Source organism: Chondrus crispus, genomic scaffold (assembly GCF_000350225.1).
Source record: "Chondrus crispus Stackhouse genomic scaffold, scaffold_417, whole genome shotgun sequence".
Taxonomy (NCBI): domain Eukaryota; phylum Rhodophyta; class Florideophyceae; order Gigartinales; family Gigartinaceae; genus Chondrus; species Chondrus crispus.
The window spans coordinates 5433-11175 of NW_005179313.1; positions in this window are offsets into that span (position 1 = coordinate 5433).

The following is a 5743-nucleotide window of genomic DNA, read 5'->3' on the forward strand; positions in this document are numbered from 1 at the left end:
AGTACCCGTGCGGGGAGCTTGTCATCGTCGATGTATGACAAGTCCATTTCTTTTTCCCAATTCATCGGCGAATTTTCGGGATCCTTATTTGTGACTCGCGCGGTGCCTTCCGTCGATGATGGGCAACCCGCCGGCTGATCGCCGAGGCCGGCGTGACTTCCCTCGGCGGTCTTATTTTCCGGGGAGCTTGGTCGTCCAGCTCCCCCTCTCCCGGCTTGCCCGTCCCAGTCGGTGAGATGCAGCGCGTGTGCGATCTCCGCCCCGACTCGGCGCTCGGGCGTCAGGATAGCCAGCGGATTGCGCTTCGTAACCGACGACGGTGCGCTTCGGGAGCCTCCTCGCTTGGCGCGAGAAATTCGCCACGATCACGTCGAAGGTCTGGTTCGGTAAGACCTCAGCTACACCGTTCGTGAGCCTCACTCCGTGTCGACGTTGGAGTGACGGCTTGGGTTCCAAGAAAACGAGGCCGCTCCCTGCGGTAGTGACGCGTATCCGTGCTTGCGACATCGCAGGGATCGTGACCCATCGGGCGACACGGATCGGCTGTGGGGCTTCTTCGCGTACGTCGGTCCGACTTGACTGGCGACCGTGGCGCTGGGTTGGGGGAGACGGCTCCCCCTTCCCATCGACAATGGCGAAGGAGCCACCTTGTCAGAGCTCGAGCCTCTGCGCATCGATGTCGATACTTCGAACGTGCGCATCGATGAACGCTGTAGTACAACGGCGCGAAGGCAATCGCACCACCGCTGCCGCCCCGGGATACAGTATGATGGGCTGTAAGCGCGAGAAGAACTGTAAGGAGTTATATTTACAGCACACGGCCGGTGCGGAGTACAGTGGTACCCCGCTGGTTACACGTGTAGGATCCGAACGGTAAGTAATTAGTAATTAGTAGTTAATGGCACAAATTAGCCAATTTAGCACAGTAGCTGGTATACAGTAAGTAACAGCCACTGTAGCGGGACAGGTGTCCTAGCGTCCCACTTAGGGGTTAAGACGGGGGGCACCTGCCCCGTTCCAGTAAACGGGGGAGACTCGCCTCCCTTCCCTTTACGGCTTTTTGCTAACTCCGTCCGGTTTTACCTCTAAGTCTCAGGCTTCTAACCCGTGACCGGCCGTCCGGATCTAACACCACCGACCGGCTGCGCATCACCGGCCACGTGAGCCTTCCCTCTTTTCGAGTCCTTCCGTACGGTTTGCGCTCGCGTGGGTTACCCAGCGGCGCGCGCTCCCTTACCTCTAACCCCCCTCGTTCCGAGTGGTCGGGACGAAGGTAGTTATACCACATTTTGGTACTCTTGTGGAGGGTATAACTACAGAGGTTGAGCCCGCAGTGGATCGCCAGCGCGAGCAACTACCGATCGGATTGAAAGAGGTCGAAAATCACCACGTCGATCGCCAGTGATCATCGACGATGAACCGTGCGGATTCCGCCGGAGAAGATACCGCCTCCGGGCGAGCAAGTACCCGCAGTGGCAGAGGCGCACGGCGCCCCGGGATCGACAATCCGGAAGCCCTGCTACGCCCGCCGTCTACCAGGGGCCAGAAGACCCCTTCCGTTTCGGACACCACCGCCGGGCTACCGGCTGGTGGGGGGAACCGCGTACAAGTACTGTACGACGCGTTACTCCCGCGACTACAAACCTGGATGGAGGATTTCCTCGCTGAGGAACTACCTCAGGTCGTCCAGGTTTGCCTCGACCGAACGGCACCAAGACTGGTGGCGGAGCATGCGGACACCGCGCTCCGCGCCCTGCTGGACGAGAAGATCGCCCCCCTCGTACGTGACGAGGTGGTGGTAGCGCTCGCCGCGGAGGAGGACGAATCTCCGACCGCATTGGCTCTAAAGGGAGCTATTAGCTCCGCCGTGTCCATCCGTCTGGCCACGACATTTACCGAAACGGGAGGCGGTGTACCGCCGCCGGCGCCGCGCCGTGAAACCGTTCCGGGCTCAAGCTTTAATATCGCTGATCCGATCGGCGCCGTACCCGGGATTGATAGGATGGACCCTCACCCGGAGGGCAGAGCCATCTATCTCCCAACCGTTCACGGTGCTACAGGAAGGACCACAGAAAATGTCCTCCCCATACTCGCCGGTACGGGCGACCCCCGCGGGACAGACAACCGCCTGGGGCTCCCCGAGACAGAGAATCGGGACCCGTACCGGTTGAGCAGAAGACGTGCACCCGGCACGCACAGGACCGAAGCGGAATACACCCGGTATTCCGACGCAGAAGACCCCCGTCACAGGACGGATGAAGACCGCGAGGAACGCCGCTGGCGATACCGCGATAACCGCGAGGCACGCCACGGGCGATACCGCGATGCCGGAGGGGGAGGATACCCCTCCGATGATGACCCATCCGGTTCAGAAGACTCTCGCAGGCGGAGCCACAGGGCACGCCGCGATAGAAGCCGAGACCGGCACCGGCACGACCCGTACGACTCGGAAGACTACCACACCGAGTCGGATGAGGGGCCTCGTCGCTCGAGCGGACTCCGCCGGGCTGCCCTGACAAGCGACGAGCAACGGCCCACGGTAATCAGGCCCCTCAATGACCTGTTTACCAAGGCCGTCAACTACAAGACCTACCGCCTGGAACGGCGTAGCTCGCGCTACGACTCCACAGTAGCGCGGCACATTAACCGTAACCGGAAAAAACTGGACGTGCAGATGAGGTCCCACACGTTCAGCGGCCAAGATCCGATTGCGGTATTGGGATTCCTCGCACGCCTCAAGATGGCGTGCGACCACAACGGGATCACCGAGGGAGCCGCCGTGTGGTGCTTTCAGTTCTACCTCACCGGTCAGGCTCACGCCCTACTCCAGTCCCGTCTCAATGGAAATACCATGGCGGTTGACGTGGAGCGGCGCGAACTGCTCAGGACGTACCCGCAGGTCGTCAACTTTTTGTTGCGTACCTATGCGACCGATGAGGTAATTTCCGAAGCGGTTGGTGACGTGACCTCCTTCCATCAAAGTTCGAACATGACGGAGGAGGTCTACAGTAACCACCTCTGGGACAAGGCCCTCCGATGCGGTACGGTATTCTCCGACCGGCGGTTGAAGTCCCTATTCGTCGAGGGGTTACTTCCCGCCACGTGCGCACAGGTCCGCAATTACCTCGCTACGCACCCGGATGTGGATTACCAATCCGTCGCTCGCTATGCGCAAGCGATCGGGGAAACCAATCGGGCTTCCCGTCGACAGGGGATGTCCGCCATGGCGCACCGAGAACCGCCCGGAGCGGCTAGAAGATCTGACCGCACCGCAAGGACGAGGCCCGTGCTGTCGCTTGAGTCGGCATCCGACATCCCGACGGCCGGGGGATTTGCTGAAGAAGCAATCCTGGCCGTGACGGACCAAACCGCCACGCCGACTTCGATGAGCTCGCCACCGACGAGTTACTATCCGTCGCCGGCAGCCTCGACGGCGGGCGCCCCGGTTCCGCCCGCCAACCCTGGCGACGTGCGCACAGGACCGTACGGGAGGCAAGGGCAGGATCCACGCGTCCGGTTCTCCGGCGGGAGATTTCCCGGCCCGCCACCGTGCCGGTTCTGCCTGGACACCACGCACCGACAAGAGGGGTGCCCCGTCGTTGCCGATGCGGGCCTGCGGGCCAAGCTTCTGGAGGCACGAGAGGCCAACTACCAGAAGCTACGCATCCGGCAAGACCTCCGCCCGGGATCCCCGTTCAACCGCCAGGGGCCGTCCGCTTGGCGAAACCAGCGTCAAACGGCCCCTGCAGGCGTCAACGTGGTCGAGGAACCGCACCTCGACCACACCGAGGACCCCGTGGCGCGAGCCGCGGATGAAACCCGCGAGGACTTGCTGCTGACGGGGGAAGCCGGGGAGGACGCGTAGAGGCGACGACGTCTCTCCCCGTGCCCAGCCTCAGAAGCTTAGGCACCCCCGATCCGGCTGCGCCAGTGGAAGCGCAGCCGGGTAACCGAACGGAAGTCCAGGCCATCTGCTTCTTCAAGAAGCAGAATTACAAGATCTCCGCGACGGTTGGTCAGAAGCAGGCGTTGATGGTCGCCATCACGCCAGTGCTTGACTCAGGAGCCGGCCCGAACCTCATCCATTTACGGTGTGTCGCCGAGTCGTGGCGACCATCGATAAAACCGGTTCGGAGCCCAGCGCTCATCGACGCGTCAAACCGCGCGATGAAGGCACTAGGGGAAATCCCCCTGCTCGTCCGAATCGGTGAGTTTGTGGCGCGCGTCCCGTTCCTGGTAGTCACGAGCCTCGCCGTGGACTGTATCCTCGGTACGACCTTCCTGGATCGCCACGTCAAGGCGATCCTCCCACCGCAACGGAAGGTCGTGTTCCACGACGCGCCACCCGTGGCGTTAGTCGGAACAACCCCCTCGAGGCACGACCGCAAGATGGCCTCGAGGAGCACCGCGCAACAACTACCGCCGTCGGATAAACCCGAACGGAAGCAGGTGGCGTTCCCCGCCAACACACCGTCACGGAAGATCCGCCTCGTCAGAGGGGTGACAATTCCCCCGATGACGCAGGCCATGGTGAGGGTCGCCACGCCGGTGGGGGGGCTGTGTTTTTTACAGAACTCCCCAAAAACCGCGCACAGGAATTTGACCCTCATGGTACAGGGGGTCATGGATGTTGCCCCCGAAAAACCGTTCTCGGTAATGCTCAGCAATTTTGGGCACCGCTCGGTTCACATCCCGAAGCATACCGTAGTCGGACTGGCTCTTCCGTCGCCCACTCACATTCTGACCCTTGGCCACTCGGCCGCGGAAGCGGCCGAAGCTAAGGAAGGGGGAGGGATATTTAATTCCAACCTCTCAACTGCAAAGGAGGGCGCGGAAGAAGCCGCTGACAACCGTACGAACAAAGGCGGGGCTGAACACGCCACACCGCCCAAGGCGCACCCCGGGGCGGTTGGAACGGATAAACCCGAAGACCCCGCCGCCCTTGAGGAGGACCCCAACGCCTGGCAGGAGGACGTCCACATCGGTGCCGAGGACGAGGAGGTACGCTCGGAGATCCTCGAGGTACTGTCCGAATTCAAGGACATGTGGACCGGCCGGCTGGGAAAAATCGGGGCCACGAAGCACCGGATTGAGCTCAAGCCCGGTGCTCGCCCGATTTACCAGGCGCCTTACCGCGCCGGACCAACCGCACGGGAAAAAGAGAAAACTGAGATCGACCGCATGCTCCGGGCAGGGGTAATTGAACCCGCCACGGCCGAATGGGCAAGCCCCGTGGTATTCGTCCCTAAAAAAGATGGTACCATGCGGTTCTGTGTCGACTACAGAAAGCTCAACGCAGTCACCGTTCGGGATTCCTATCCGTTGCCGAGTATGGACGAGTGCATCGATTCCCTCGGCGACGCTACTGTCTTTACCACGCTGGATTGCAACAGCGGGTATTGGCAAGTAGAAATCGCCGAGGAGGACCGCGACAAGACGACGTTTGCGTCGCATTGCGGGTTGTACCGTTTCCTCCGCATGCCGTTCGGTTTGAAGAACGCCCCCGCGACCTTTCAGCGGGCCGTCGACATCATACTGTCGCTGGTAAAGTGGGAAACCGCACTGGTGTACCTGGATGATGTTATCATCTACTCCAAGACCGTAACGGAACACGTCGCGCACGTCCGCGAGGTTCTACGCCTACTGCCGGACGCGGGCGTGTCGCTGAAGCTGTCGAAGTGCGCCTTCTTTGACACCTCGGTCACCTACCTGGGACACGTGATTCGACCAGGTAGGTTGGAGG